Consider the following 17,083-nt stretch of genomic DNA (forward strand, 5'->3'; position numbering starts at 1 on the left):
CTAGGACTGGGAAACAACTCTGGGAAAATCTTGATGCAAAGGGGCAATATTGACAATCCCTTCCAAATGTGAATCTTCTTTGGTCACAGAAGAGGAATCTGTGGGAGAAAAGCAGAAAAGCCCAGTCTGAAAAAGCCACAGTCCCCTAGAGTGTTTATTACCTTGTCCCTTTCAACTATTATAGGTTTAGGATTAGGAGAACCATGCTGGTCCCAATAAAGAATCTTAATGTGTGTGTGTGTGTGTGTGTGTGTGTGTGTGTGTGACAGAGAAACAGAGAGACACAGACAGACATAAACAGAGGCAGAGAAAGAGACAGAGAAACCTACATAAAGACAGAGAGACAGACAGATAGAAGCAGACATAGAGACATGAATCCTAAGGCTATCAGAATGTTCAATACAATATTGGAATAACTTTGCCAGCCCCTGTAGAGGAGAGGGGAGAAAGTGTGTTCTCTCTATCCTGATAAGCTTCAAAATCCTCTCAATATGGATGTGGTGCTTGGTGTCAGGACAGACAGCTTCATGGAGTGTCTGAATCCTGTGCTTCCACAGAACTCTCTGGAAGGAGACCACTGATGGCTCCACAAGCTTGAGTAGAGGCAGAAGGAAGAGCTTCTTTCCTTTCTTTGTCTCAGGTGCCTAGTCTAATGTATTCAGGCTCCTCCAGGGCTAATTTGGTTCTGGGAGACTGGATTTTAAGAGCTCCCTGAGTCCTGAAGTGTGACCTCACATGTTCAGTTCCATCCCTGAGATCAACACAGAAGGAAGCTACAATCAGAGCCAGAGTCCCAAATCTCATCTAAGAACCACTTCTCCCAAATGGTAAGCTCCAGCTTCCTTCCTTTACCTTTCAGATTTCTGAGGTGGATGACAAGTCCCCCTCCAAGTAAGATCAGTCCAAGTGCCAGGCCCCCAATTCCAGTCATATTCAGACTGTGCTCCTGGGGAACACAGATCCTGAGGTTACTGTACACCCATCTACTTTACCTTAGGGTCTCTGCTAGAGGTCCTGGAGCCTGACCCATGGTATGGTGTTTGGAAAGGACTGAGGAACCCTCTGAGAAGGAAGCAGGAAAATATAAAGAACCATTTTTGGAATTAGAAATTAAGGGCATATTTTAACATGCTGGTTTCAGGAGGTTGAATCTAGGACCCTTGAAAAGGGATCTGTTCTTGCAACTGAGGGCTAATAAGGAAAATAACTAGACTCTTTATATCTCTTGAAAAGGAGAGGACCAGGATTCCATGGAATAGAGATCTTTCAGGATCTCAGGGATAATGTTGGAGGGATGGGATTTAATGTGAGAGATTTCAGGAGACAGGGACAGCACGCTCACTTTAAGGGTCCCTGGTCTATGGAGTGAAGGGACCAGGGACTCAGGGAATCAACTCTTATTCCAGTCTATGGTGATAGAGCTCTGCAGGTTGACATGGTCCACATGACAAGTAAAGACATCTCCTCTTTGGGGGGTTATTTCTAGCATCACAAGGGTCTGGAAGGTGCAGTCACCATTCTGGATTCGGCCTGTGGAAAGGACCCCGGTCTTCTCTTCTTGTGCGTTCCTGAACCAGCTGATCTTGATCTCATCAGGACAGAAACTGGTTATGGAACAGAGAAGCAGGTTGTGGTGCTCAAGTGCTTGTATCTTTGAGGGGAAAATCTTCACTCGGGGTTGGACTAGATGAGAGATAGACTTGATAGGGAGATAAACTGTTCTCTGATCTTCTGACCCTTCTTATCTCCATAGGTCTATATTCCTTTAGCCAACCCCTATGACTTTAAAATAATCCCTCCTGATTTCATTCTGTATTAATTCTTTCCTTTGAGGTCTCACTTCCTTCATGAAAATTTCCCTGATTTCCCCAGATGAAAGAGAAACCTCTTTACTCAAATTCTCCCAAAGCACTTTGGAATGCTCATTCTGTTTGTATCATACTTACTCATGTAAAAATTCTTATTGAAGCCCCTTATTAGATTGTAAGTCCATTAAGAGCAGGAACTAAATTGTTTTCATTGGTATATATTTAGTAACTTGCATAGACCTTTACAAATAATAGGTGTTTAATTTATTTTTATTTTTTTGTATTTTTTTTTTTTGCTTTTTGGAGAGGCAATAAGGGTTAAGTGACTTGCCCAAGGTCACACGGCTAGTAAATGTTAAGTGTCTGAGGCCAAATTTGAACTCAGGTCCTTCTGACTCCAGGGCTGGTGCACTATTTACTGCACCACCTAGCTACCCCAAGGTGCTTAATTTTTGAAAATGGACTTGAAAGCAGGAGGAGACACAGTCTAGGAAGACAGTAAAGAGTTCAAAAATTCAATTCAATTCAACAAATGTGTATTGTCTACAACCTGCATAGGCAAAACACAGTGCGTCAACATGGATAGAGAATGGACAAGGCCTGGGTTCCAATGCTACCTTTGGCACTAGCTCAGCCTCAGTTTTGACACTTGTCGGTCAAATGAGACAAATATATCTGTACTACCAACTCATGAAGTTGTGGTGAGGTTCAAATGAGGTAACGTATGTAAATAGCTTTACAAATATCATTATTATTATATTTTTATTGTCATATATAATATAGTTATATGTATTGTATAAATGTTTGTAATTATTATTGTTATTATTATACAGTGAGATATTGAAATTGAAGAAGGTCTAGTGGTCCCTCTCCAGTGTAGAGCATTCTTCATTTTAGTTTTAGGACTTAGAAAGCAGGTGACTCCTCTCCAGGTAGGTATAAACAATATAAATAGATACCCTGAAATTTGTTTTTAATTTCCCCAGCATGGAATTTTTTTTCCATGAGGTTATTCAATCACAAGTTGCTTTTCCTGAAACAAAGATAGCCTTGTGTGAACTGTAACAAAAAGACATGAAGCTGGATTTTAATCTCTGTTTCTAATTGGTCAAGGAAGACAAGTCATCTGCTCCTGCTGCCCTTCAAAAGTGAGGGTTGACATTCTAGTGAGTTCAATGCGGGTGGAATTATTTCACCAAACCATATACCACTTTGAAATGGAGAGTAGAGAGGTGCTTTTTGTGACATGGAAAGGTTACATTTGCTATATATCTCTGAACTGGCTCCATTCCTTCCAGAAAGCTAGGAAAGTAGAAGCAGTTTCCATAGCTCTGTTGAAACCGTTAAGTCTGGGCCTCTCCCATGCAATGGAGTGAATCAATGAATAAAGCATTTATTAACATAAGTATTCATTGCACATGTGTACTGTGTGTAAAAAGCCCTGTCCTAAGCCCTAGGGATATAAATGGAAAAGTAAGTCAGTCTCTGCTCTGAAGGTGCTCATATTTTAATGAGGGAGTCAAGGGGGAAGAGAAGGGAACAAACATTTATTAAATGTTTAATATGTGCAAGGCACAGGGCTAAGTGCTTTATAAATACCAACTCATTTAAACCATACAGGAGGTTTCAGCTACAAGTCAGAAGGGTCTCCCCTTGTAACCTAGGTTGACTCTGAATTGTGGCATCACACACTCACACTTTCCTTCCAGTAACTGGTCCCTGCTTGCAGGAGTGCTCACAGAAATGCTTGGATATGGCAAGGAAAGAGACAAAAGAAAACCCAATTCTTTCTCCTTCCCCATATCCTTTTCAATTGATCCATGAACTTGTGATCGGAAGAACCACAAAAACCATGGTAAGCAATATACTGAACCCATCACAGAGCTGCAGATTTCACCTTCTCAAGTCCTGAAGGCTTATACTTGAATTAATCTTTCCCATAGATTTGAGAATCTGTATCCAATCTAAGTATCCTATCATACTAATTTCTCTCTCATCTCCTTAAATGACTTACTAGTGCTTCCTAAATGATTTCATTTAACAGAAAGAGGCCATCAGGTGCCCAGAGGCCTCTCCCACTGGTCTGGTATTCCTCAAACAGACCCAGATAGTTCAGGGAAAACAATCATTGTGTCCCTTTCTCTTTCTCAGTTCCTCGAGTTTTCCCTTTGGGGAACAAGCCTCACCCTCCCACTGGAGAGACCACCTGATAACTTTTTCTTTACTTCTCAGATTTCTTTAGTCCTAATTCTGGCTCAGTTCATGCTTGAGAACTTAGGGTGGGGTTAATGAGGAGTTTTGGAGGGAAGTTGGAGTTTTCTCACACTAATAATAATAATGCCTTACATTAATGTAGAATTTTGCAGATTTCAAAATGTTTTCATATATATTCTCATTCTTTCCTTACAGCAACCCTGTGAGACAGGCAGGACAAGTATTTTTTTCTGCCTTTTTGGAGGGTAATTGGGGTTAAGTAACTTGCCCAAGGTTACACGGCTAGTATTTTTGTGTGGGTGTTAAGTGTCTGAGGCCGGAACCGAACTCGGGTCCTTCCAACTCCAGAGCAGGTGCTTTACTCTCTGCGCCACCTAGCCACCCCTTGGACAAGTATTATTTATCCTAATCTTAGCAATGAGGCAAACTAATCTGGAAAAAGTATATATATGGTTTACATATATATGTAGTGTGTATATATTACACATACTTTATATTCTATATGTACAAATATAGTAAACGATATACATGTATGTATATAGTATACATAAATAGTATATAAAGTATATATATAGATATGTGTGTGTATATATGTATATGTACACATACACACAAATATATGCCCCAAATTACATGGCTACTAAGTAAATCAGGACTAGGGACCAGTGAATGTGACTTCCAGTTCAGTTCACTTTCCATTGCATATACCACCCATATCAGCCAGGGTCCCTTTCTTGAGTCCCCTGCTCACCTTTCCTTTGCACTATGTATTTATATAAAAGATAGTTGTGTCTGCACATGTTCACTATGGACCTTGCACGCTCGACTGTCTCCTTCTGACTGTTCCATTTCTGGACTTGGGATTTCCACAGCTCCATTTTTGCCTCAAACAGCCCCACATGACTGTCAAAGTGCATGAACTCTGCCCAGTCGTGGATGAGTCTTCCCACGAAGTGCACCTGTTGGGTTCCATTGGTCATGTAGCACTCAGACCTTACCTGATGTAGGTAATTCTCTGGGGAGAGAGACCAGGTCATTATCATAGAGGATCCCTCCCACCCACCTAAGACACAATTCCATGTCCTTCATCTTTGGGTGGGGGATGCTCTTCTAATACTGAATCTTGGATGAAAATATGCAAATCTCATATGTATTTGTGGAGGTATATTAGAGTCAAATTCAGGAAGCCTGATTTGTTCTAATTCTGCTTCCTTCAGTCACACCTGCCAGGCCTTCCCTAGTTCTTCCCCAGATTGTCCTGATAATACTAGTCTCTACCAGAAGATAGATGAGCCTTAGATGAGACATTGTAGTTTCCAGTAGGGCCACTAGGTGGCACCATAGTGCAGAGGGTGACAGGCCTGTAGTCAGGAAGACAAGATTCTTCGTTGAAATGTGGTCTCAGATACTAACTGTGTGACCCTGGGCAAGTCACTTAACCCTCTTTGCCTCGATTTCCTCATCTGTAAAATGGACTGGAGAAAGAAAAGGCAAACCACTCCAGTATCTCAGTCAACAAAACCCTGAATGGGGTCACAGAGTCAAACTTGACTGAAAACAACTGAACAAAACAGTTTCCGGTAGGAGACATGCTAAGGCTGAATACCAGGTCAAGCAAATCTTCCCTTTATTAATGCTTATTCTTTTCCTCACTTGTGGTCAGTCAGTCAACATTTTTCAAGGACTTCTTAAATTTCAGAGTTCTACACTAATGATATGTGAGACATATATATATATATGCATACACATACATATGTATATATACACATATGTATAAGTATAGTATGAGGCATATATGTATGTATAGAAATATGTGTATACAGATATGTGTATATGTGTGTGTGTATATATATATATATATATATATATGTAACGTGAATGTATTTATGAGGAAAAAAGGAAATGGGACCAAATTCTCAAAAAGAAATGTTTTCTTTGCCAATGTGTGGTCCTCAGATATTTGCATACTGTTTGATGAAGTCTTCATAAATAATAAGTAAATGAAGGGCCGATTCATTCCCTTTTAGCTTTAACTTCTATATTCTTCATCCTCATATACTAGGAAGAACTACCTAGCCTTTAAGGTGGGTATGAAATTCCTCAGTGCTGGAATTCTGAAAATATGGCCTCATTTTACCTATTCAGCATAGCATTCATGGTTCCTTAAAATGTCCCTGCCCCTCTAGTCAGATTGCTATTCTCGTTATCCCACTTCTAAGCCACCATTTATGGTTTCTTTGTCCTTGTTCATGAAGTCACTTCTTCCTCTCTGCTGTATTTGTCCACTTGAACAAATCCTAATTTTCAAGGTCCAGTTCAATTCCCACTTACTCCATCAAAGGCTTCCCTGACAACTTTGATTCATAATGTTCTCCCCACTTCCCTTCTCAGCCCTGTTCCTGGCTTCCAGATTTCCATACCATGCTGTCAGTTCCTGGGACTTCCCTCATCTCCTGGGGATCTCCTTGCCCTGGAATATCTGAATATCCCTGTGGCCTTCTCAACATAGAACATGCCCATTGTAAGGCCTCCCCTCTTCTCCCATTGATGAGTTGCTCCTTGAGCCTCCATTTTTGGGAAGGTTCAAGACTGACTTTCATTCTCTTCCCTGTTCTGTTCCTGGCTTCTGGATTTCAAGACCATTCCTCCATGCCAGGTACCTTCACATTCCTCCCCCACCCCCAAAGCTTTCAAGCTCCTCTTTTTATGTTGTCTTCTAGATTAGAAAGTTCCTTGAGGGCATGGACTGTATTTCTTTTTGCTTGTATTTATATTAGAAGTGCTTAGCGTAGTGCCTATTAGATTTTGTAATTCAGTTTTTTTTCAGTTGTGTCCAACATTTTGTGACCCCATTCAGGGCTTTCTTGGCAAAGATACTAGAATTGTTTTGCTATTTCCTTTACCAGCTCATTTTACAGATGTGAAAACTGAGGCAGAGTTAAGTGACTGATCCAGGGTCACAAAGCTAGTAAATGTCTGAGGCCAGGTTTGAACTTAGGAAGATGAGTCTTCCTGACTCCAGGCTGGGCACTCTATGCACTATGGCACCACCTAGCTGCCCCAAATGCTTGTTTCCTTCCTCTCTTCCCTAGCACTTATAATGCCACATATTTTAGAACTTAAAGACTACCTCATACTGTTTTCTAATTGTTTCATGGATGTGTCTTGTCTCCTTAATTAAATTACAAGTTCTCTGAGGGCAGGGACTATGTCTCCTCTTTGTGTATCCTCTACATTGCCAAGCATGGTGCTGAGAGTTCAGTGGGCACTTTAAAAAAATCCAACTTTTAAGTAAAGAAAAGGAATAACTTCTGGAATCTTCCTCTCAAAACACAGGATCAGAAATGTTCTCAAGATGACAGAATGAGTGGAAGTTGAATAGCCTAGCCGAAACACAAGTACTTCAGCAAAGGAAAAAAGAGCACCAGCCCACATAATGACCGTGAAACTGAGGAAAAAATGTAGTAAGAACTTTTGCATTTTTCCTTCCCAAATCTTTTAAAAAGAGGCAATCAGAAACTTCTAGTTACTGGTGTTGGGGGTGTTGGAGGGAAGGGTGAGGGCAGGATCCAACTAGAAAAGTCTGCTTGCAAACACAGAACAGGGAAACCTTTCAGTATTTGGACAGTATTTGCCTAGGCAAGTCTGCTATAGTGTACCCAAGGTCAGGGAGGTAGGAACTTGACCATGGACTAGCTTGAGATATCTAGAGGCTGTAACTGTGCCATACTGACCCTGAACTAAGGGATAGGAGCCTGTAGATTCTGAACCTGGAGGGCAATTATCAGGTCACACTCTGTATTAGATTGCTTGGCTTAACTCACTTATGAGTTATGGCACAAAATGCTCATTACTCAGACTACAGACAATCTAGATCAGGACCAAGAAAGCCCCTACTATTCCTTCTGTAAATGTGCAAAGGCTGGCCATGACACAAATGGCCATTTCAGGGAGTAAAACTGGCAAAAAGAGCAAACAAAAGTAAACACCGATGATCAAGAAATGTTATGCAGCCAAGAATAACCAAGACATAGATTCAGAAGCAGAAAATAGCTCTCCAACATCCAGAGTCAAGTCTTCAAGCAAAGACACAGATTTGCCATGAGCTTTACTGGGATTCCTAGAAGAAATGAAGTATAAATGAAATGAGATCAGTAGAAGAAAGAACAAGAAAATTAATAAAAGTTCTAAAGGAAAGAATTGGAGGGAGAATTGACAGCTTAGTACAGGTAGTATAAAACCTTAATTGAGTAACAGATTCCTTGAAAATTAAATTGGATCCAGTAGAAATCAGTAAAACCATGGAACAATAAGAAATACTAGGATGAAATTAAAGGACTGAAAAAAAGACAAAGTAATGTATTTTATATAAAGGAGGTAATACATTTTTATATTTCATGTAGAAAACAACTCATCTAAAAAAATCTAGGAGAGATAACTTTTTAGGTTTATGGTTTTTACCATAGGACTACCTCAAAACTTTAACCATGAAAAATTATAATTACAATATTTCAAGATATCATGAAACAAAACTATCCATGCCTATTAGAACCAGAGGGCAAAATGAAAATAGAAAGAATTTTCCATTCAGCTTTCGAAAGAAACCTCCAAATGAAAACTCATAGGAATACCTTAGTTAAAATTTGAAGCTTATATTTCAAAGAAGAAGAGCTTGGAATACATTTTTCCAGAATACAAAAAAGATAGAGTCTTGGAACCAAAAATGACTTACCTGGAAAATGGAATATAATTTTGTGAAGGGAAAGAGACCCTTAATAAAATAGAAGATTCCCAATTATTCCTGATGAAAAAGAGAAAATTGAATAAATACTTTGAAATGCAAACACAAGAGTCAAGAGAAACATAGAACAATAAATATATCTTAGCAGTCAGAAAGAATCATATGATAATGAAGTGTTTATATTTTAATAAGGAGAGAAGAAACAAATTTCGCTTCAAAACTCTGTTCTCTGCAAAAGTCATAGAGGGAGTAAATAAGATAAAAGATTTGGGAGTAGTTTGTTTCAGTGATCCAAAAAGAAGGAAATAGAAATACATTATGGAAGAAAAAAAGGAGAAAGAAGCTGAATCTTAACATCTCACATAATCTGGGTGAGTGAGCAGACTATAATTAAATGTGGGAAATGATGTGTGGAGAGTGGGATACAATTGAATCTCACTTTCATCTGAACCAGACAAGGGACAGTTGAATGAGTGCCCTCTCTCTCTCTCTCTCTCTCTCTCTCACACACACACGCACACACACACACACACCATATGTACATGATTTGAGGGGAAAATACATTAAGTTCAACCGTAAATCAGTCAGGAATAGGGAGACAGGAGAGGGCAAGATGGTAAGTAAATGTAATGAAATATTACCGTACTGTAACAAATGATGAATATAATGAATCATGGAACTACATGAACTGATGCAGAGTAAAGTAAGCAGAGCCAAGAAAACCATATACACAATGTCAATGGATAAATTTCAACCATAAAAATTAATATTGCAAAATTACAATGAATAAGCATAGCGTTGAAAAAGAGATATGAGAAGACTGTTCCCTGTCTCTCTGTAAAGGTGGGAAATTCATGAATATAGTACATGAACATATTTTCAGACTATTTTGATGTATTAATAAATTATTTTGATTTTTTTCTTTTTCTTTTGTCTTTAAAAATGTTATCTGTTATATGGGATGTCTCTTTGGGAGGGGAAAGAGGAGAGATACTGGGGAAAATTATGATATCTAAAAAAGATCAATAAAAACTTATTATTATTATTTTTGCCTTTTGGAGGTCAATTGGGGTTAAGTAACTTGCCCAAGGTTACACAGCTAGTTTTTTTGTGTGAATGTTAAGTGTCTGAGGCCAGAACCGAACTCAGGTCCTCCTGACTCAGGGGCCGGTGATTTACTCACTGAGCCACCTAGTCACCCCCAAAACTTATTTTTTTTTTTAAAAAGAAGAAAGGTAGATTTGGGAAAGGGTTAGTTACAAGCGAAACAAACTCCGATTTTGGAAAGTAAATTGTGAAGGAGGAATAAAAGGAGAAAAAAGAAAGGGTAAGAGTCTGTGACCATGGACTAGATGAGGAGAAGAGAAAGGAAGTGGTGGAATGGAAGCACATTGTATCAAATATACATTGCTAATATTAGGCACATTTCTCTCTTACATCACTCTTTTCTTCCCTATTAAGAAATAGTCAAGGCAGAGGAGAGAAAAACAAATAAAAGGGACAGGAAGGAAGGAAATAAACAATGAACAATCATCATTGTGAATATGAATGAGTTCAATTCACCCATAAAATGGAGCACATTAGCAAAATTAATTAGAAAGCAGTTGTTTATGAGAAATATACTTCAAATAGAAAAAGTTATATAGTTAAATTAAGGAGCTGAAGCAAAATCTATCGTGTTTAGGTGAACTAGCATACACATATACATAGATACATGCCCACACATAGATATGATCACAGATCTAGAGGTGGAAAGGATCTTAGAGGTTATCTGGTCCAATCTTTTCATTTGAGGAGACTGAGGCCCAAAGAGGTTTTGTTATATCCTGAAAGATACATGGGTAGTAAGTCATAGTCAGGGCCCAGATCCTCACTACAAATATACACTCTTTCCATCACTTTTTCACAATTTAGGACCTTTATGGAGCACTATATAGAGCTGGGTGTGCTCCTTTCCCTTGAATTTTTACAAGCCTTGAAAATCACATCCCTCTCCACAGCAGAAAGAGAGAAATTGAGAAAGGAGAAAAGATACATTGATTGACTTAGGCCTCCACTGATCCTGATAAATGACTCCTGATAAATGTCTTTTTCTGTGCCCTGAAATAAAGCTTGCAAACCCTTTTCCTGAACCAACTTTGTCTCTCAAGCTTTTCAAGTTCATTGATTTTGACCTGAAAATAGAGATGAACAGAAGCTGCTGTTGGGTAATGTGGACCCACTCAGAGGAGTGTGTATATGTATGGGTGTGTGTGTGTATGTGTGTGTGTGTAGTGGGGTGGGAAGACTTGAAGGTGAAAAAACTATAGTAATTGAATGCTCATGAATGCAGACCTTGACTCCAAAAGATTTCTAACCTTTTGTGTTTGGTACATCTAACCTATTCATCATTGTAGTGTTTAAAAGTGTCTTCCAAAGAAGGCATTTAGCTAAAATTTGGACAATGGATTTATGTATCCTTTCTTTGTCTGCCTTAGTATAAAACCCTCCAGCTTCTATCATCTTTATAAACCATCCTGCACCAGATGATGGCCTGAGCCTTAAACTAGCCAAGTGCCTAAATTTCAATTGCAAATCCCCTCAGCTTGACTTCCAAGAATCAGTCTAAACCTGGAACTTTGGATGGTGATGAAGTGTGGGTGGAAATGATTCCTTGAACCCTTCTTGTCTAAGCAAATATGAGCATGTGGTTTTTATTATTCAGTAAACTCTCTTGCTGGTTTAGGATCCACAGGGAAGTCCTTAACCTGACTACCACATGGAATAAGAGACAAGGGTCAAATGACGCTGAAACTTTGTCCCTAGGGTGTCCTCCTGTTGGCTGACCATAGGACTGCAGATTCTTCATTAATGGTAACCAAGGGCTACTTAGTAAGTAACTCTTATAATTTTCCTCATGTTTCTCCCCATGGCCTAGATAAAGACTTGGCATCCCAAGTATATCCCAGGTATAGACTTGTGATTCTCCAGATTCATCCTCCTTCCTGGAGAAATTTTTCCTAGTCTAGGTTTTGTGTCCTCTTGCTAATGACACCAGATCAACCAGTGCCATCCCTTTTTTCTCTCTCTAAGAGTCCTGCAAGTATAACTCTATCCTGAGATCAAATGATCTCTTTGCATTTAAAGTAGTAAGAAAGTAAGAGACAGTAAGCCTAGCTTTCTCTCCTAGAGGATCTCAGCCTCTGTCTGCTTTCCCTTGGAAACAGATGCTTTGTACTTACCTGGAATGTCCCTGCCCCACACTGTGGCCATGCTCAGCACTATCAATAGGACTCTCATACAGGGGCCTCCCAGAAACTCCACACACACCATGTTGGGGACAAGGATAGTACTGGTGATTAAGGTTGCAGCAGGTTTCCAATAAGGCCTGCCTTTCACATCTTGAAGAACACAATGCCTCTGAATCCCTCTGAATCGGGTGGTTTCTAATCAGGAAACCAATTGGCATCAGACACAGGCAGCAGAATCAGTCACTAGGCAGAAGTGCCAGTGTGTGGGTTCTGAATTGACACTTTGCACCGCTGGACAAATTTGGTTCTCTTTCTCATGTCTGAGCACGCTGTGACATGAGCCTTCGTTCCTTCTGTTTGCTCTACACAGCTAATGCTGAACTAAGATGAGATTAAAGCATGTGTGTGCTCTAAGCAAGCTTTGGAAATTTCCCCTCTTTAAGTCACTGTCTAATGGAAGCCATGATCCTCCAGTGTAATATGTGAATTGACATCACAAAATAAATCCCTGAATGCCATGGAGAGCAAGATGTTTTACTATAGAAAGTAAGTGTAGTCCCCCGAATTAATGCTACATTGTATCCTTTGTATCATGTCCTTTTGTGTTGGATGTTGAGGCAGCTGACTCCCTCCCCCTCCCCTGGTCCCGGTTTTCCGCTGGACCCATTTCTCTGAACCCTCTGCCACTGGTCATGCTCCTATATGTATTCCCATGGAAACAGTTCAGTGCCAAATAGGAAGAGTTTCTTAAGTTAGGCAACAGGTTTGGCTAATGGTTACAGCACAACCGTAGTCCTAGGATTCCTTGTGGATGAGAGGCTCATTTGTCCCTGGGCTACAGAAGCGGCTTTCCCTGCCCGGCTCACCTCATCTCTGGAGGCAAGAGTTGACAAGAGGTAAATAATGCTAATTTCCACTCCTTATGTGCATAGTCTCTACCCTCAGTATCTTCAGGATGCCCCCTAGCACTCTGTTGACCCACACCTCACCCTGTTCCTATGAGGTCTGGGTTGTGATTCTCTGGATAAACTGGCCCCAAGTTATTTTAGCCTTCCCAAGCTATTGTACCGAGTACATACAGGATTCTTACTTAATATCCAATCCTGATGAAGCTCTCTCTAGCTTTAGCCCCTACCATGAGTGGGTCCCATCATCAGTCCAGGGTCTCTGTTTTCAGGAAGGGGTAAGGCACTCAGAGGAATTAGTTTATCTACAGGATCCACCTCTCCGAAAGCCATTCACTAAATTCTGTTCAGGGGAAGCCAGATGGTATCGTGGATAAACCTCAGACTGTGTGTCCCTGGGCAAGTCACTTAACCCTGTTTGCTTTAGTTTCTTCATCTGTAAAATGAGCTGAAGAAGAAAAGGGCAAACCACTCCAGTATATTTGCAAAGAAACCCCCACGGTAGAGTCAGACATGACTGAATGACTGAATAACAATAGCATACTCTGTTCACCTCTGCTTATGCTACATAGCTTGTGTATATAGTATAATCATTTACTCACAACTAAAAAAAAAATCAAGATTTCATTTTAAAATTGAAAAGATTCCTATCCTTGTGTCTCAGACCTAAAGCTGTTGCAGGTTCCAAGGAACTAGAGTATACCCAGGTCCCCATGTTTGGCCATATAAGTATGGATTCGTGGAGGATGGAGGATGGGATTGAGTATCTCTGTCATTGATATTATGCTAGAGGTAGTGCTGGAGGAGATAAGGAGATAGAAAAAGAGGTGTGAGAAAATTCTTGGCCATGTTGAGAGTATTTAGGTGGAGGGGGAGATGAAGAGGAAAGATACAATCTTCCCATATGCTATTCATAGCTGGCTCACAGTTGGTAATGATTCCGTGCTCTTCCATTTCATGCTTCTAAGAATTTAATTTGTTGGGCTTTTATTTTGTCCTTGTGAGCATGAATTCTCACACTGAATTACAATCTTAAGATTTTTATACAATCCTCTGAAAGCAGCAAGGCTTTTAGGGGCCATCTAGGGAAAGCCTCTCATGTTGTACCACAGGAAACTTAGTTCTCAATGTCATGCCCCATGTCATGTAGCTCATAGCAAAGTCAGGAAGAGGAATATTTCTCCTAACTCCAAATCTGATGCTTTCTTCCATGCTACTTACTGTGAAAGCAAATAATCTGAGTCCTTCAGAGCTGTATTTAGTGAAGAGATACATTAGTATTGTGGGTTTCCTTCGGTTGTCTTCCCTTCCAGGTTGTGTGTGTGTGTGTGTGTGTGTGTGTGTGTGTGTGTGTGGTTTGTCCCAGGGAGATGATGACATGACTTGCAGTTGACTTTGATTTGAGTGAAGGAGGGCTGTGCAAAGTCAACAGCCTCACTTTCTCTTACAGTCATTAAAAGAGCCAAGGACTTAGGGACTTAGCAGGAAGACTTTCCAGTCAGAGGAGGGTGGATCTAATGACTGACAGTTAAGCCTAAATGTAGTTTGAGATTAGTGATTTATTGCTCATAGGTAGCACGTTGAAAAAAAAAAAACATATCCTGTTCAATGAAGGTCAAGTGGGAACATTCAGTTACATTGTTGCAATATGTGGTCTCAGGCTATGAACTCATAGCAACTCAGTGAATACTAATTGACTGACAATCCCTATGGCTTGACTGAAATGGATCTGGTGAAGAATTCCCAGAAATAGTGTCCTGGCTTCTCTAGAAGAAGTACAAAAATCTGGGAAACTTCCCGCCCCCCCTCAGCCCGATCACTACTCTCACCGCACCCCCCCGCCCCCCCCCCCCCCCCCCCGCCTCGCCTTCTCCCCTTCCTCCTGTCCTTCCTCCTGTCCTCCTTTTTCCCGGTATCTCTCTCCTTAAGAAAGATTCTCTGTAGAACCCCTTCTTTCCCGGGGAGAAATGTTCTGGCCTTTTGCTCTGCCTACCAGTTGTTTCAAGACGCACAGAACTAGGCTCCTGGAAGAGGCTCCTAGGAAACGGGAGCAAGACGGTGAGATTAGGGGGCGAGAACCGGGACAGCTAACTCTTCCTCCCCAAAGAATGGGAGAGAAGAATAGTCCCAAATGTGCAAGCACTGGGGAATATAAAGCATAAGACTAGGCACAGTCTCAAGGAACTTGTCCTTCACTCTTAAAAAGGACTGTGATGTCAGGGAGATGATGACATGATAATGAAAGTGAATTGGATTTAAGTGAAGGAGGGCCATGCAAAGTCACTAGTCTCACGTTCTTCCCTGGACCCATCTGAATCTGTTTTGTTAAAGAAAGGGGGTGTCCTTTTTCTTCCTCTGGGGGTTTCAGACACTTTCAGACCAACTTCTTATCCCAGAGGAAAGCCAGTGGAAGTTTCTTTTTGTTTACACCAGGCCTGGGGAAGGATGCCCTCCAGTCTCTGGTAAAGCCTGTTTTTACAGGCAGTAAGCTAGGAGAAACTATCTGGCAAGTCTGTTGAGCTTGCCCAACTTGTGCCCAGGTAAATCCTGAAGGGGCAGTCAGCCCCCTTCCTCTTTTAAATCCTTTTCAGAGGGGTACCTACCCAGGTGCAGACAATGCAATGGAAAGAGTTCAGTGTCTGGAGAACCACGGTGAAAGGGCAATTAAAAAGATTATTGAGTATCTAGGTTGACTGGGATGGGAAAAACACCTGGGACTGGGTTGCTGAAATGTGTGGGAAAGTTTAGGGGCTGGATTCTGTTCAAAGATGTGGTCTTTTCCTTTTAAGGGTTCAGGTCCCATAACTCCATTACTACTACTACTCACAGAGTGCTCATTACTACTACTCTCCTTTGTTCTTGAAGAGGACTTTAAGTGAGGGAGGGCTGTGCAAAGTCACCACACTCACTTTCTCCTCTGGAAACATCTGGATTCAGTGGCAGTTAGTGACAGAACTGAACTCAAAATCAGGAAGATTCTTGTTCATGAGTTCAAACCTGGACTTACTAGTTGTGTGATCCTGGGCAAATCACTTAACCCCTATTTGTTTCTTTGAGGAACTTATCATTTATAACATGACTGGCAAATTGCATGTTTCAGTGCTCACCCTTGCTGCCTGATCTGAGTCCTTCTGATTCCTAACTGAGGAAGTTTTATGAATTTTTGTAAATTCCAAAGACACACACAGAATGAACATATCTGAACTTAATGTAAAAGAAGTTGGGGGGTGGGGTGGGAGAGTAAGGCTGACTCCGATCTCTTTGCTAGTGTGTGGGGACTGCAATTACTTAAGTAACCATCAAGGATGCTTTTCTTGTGCAGGGAAATTATCCTATTTTTATAGATGAGGAAAATGAGTCTCAGAGATGTTGAGTGAGTCACACTCACCCAAGGGCATATGGCTATTAAATGCTGAAGCAAGGGCTCCAGTGCTGACATCTTGACTCCATGCCCAATAATACTTATTCTTATGTACTACACTGATGCTTTCCTGCCATGATATGGACAGTTTTAAACTTTTTATAAGTTGTCTTCCTGAACTTCCTCATAGTGACTTTTAATAAGAACCAGAACCAAACTCTACTCAATGAGACAAACAAGGGAAGTGAGAATACTGATGACAGAGACAATTGCTTTTTATTTCTTCAACAACACAAGAAAAGAAACTGCCCCAAATCTCCAAACCCACAAATCTGTTTCTTCCCTCCCCCTCTCTGAAGTACATGACCAGAGAGAGGCCAGCACTGGGTAGAAGCATGGACACTTAGAAGGCATCTCTCTGCCATAATGAACTCTAGTTGGACAGTTAAGGAAGAAAGGATAGATAGAAAGAAGGAAGGATAGAAGAAGGGAAGGAAGAGAGAGAGGGAGGGAGAAGAGAGAAGGCAGGAGTGAGAAATCAGTTATCTATTATGGCAAATGCTTCCTGAACCCTGGAAAATTCTTAGGTGGAACCCTCTGGGAGATTTCAGAGTGGAGTAGAGACAGCCATGGTAAAGACAGGAAATTCACGTTGTACTTGCCTTATAGCAACTCGGGGCATGACTACCAGCTTCTATGGTGGGTAGCTAAGTCATGGCTACTCCAGGTTCAAGATACTCTATAGGTCTGTCGTCACTCAAAAAACCATAAAGTCATGAGTCCAAATTTATATATTTGCCTTTTCTAGTCAGTAATGGAACACA

General features: G+C 40.7%; 1 pseudogene; it reads right to left on the minus strand.

The window, feature by feature from the left end:
• LOC138150301 (DLA class II histocompatibility antigen, DR-1 beta chain-like) lies at positions 1–12,075 on the minus strand (annotated as a pseudogene).
• Positions 12,076–17,083: the final 5,008 nt, after the last annotated feature.

The sequence above is a fragment of the Petaurus breviceps genome, unplaced genomic scaffold (genome assembly GCF_028583685.1).
Source record: "Petaurus breviceps papuanus isolate PSGF00001 unplaced genomic scaffold, PetGlider_PUasm1.0 90865, whole genome shotgun sequence".
In the NCBI taxonomy this organism is placed as follows: Eukaryota; Metazoa; Chordata; class Mammalia; order Diprotodontia; family Petauridae; genus Petaurus; species Petaurus breviceps.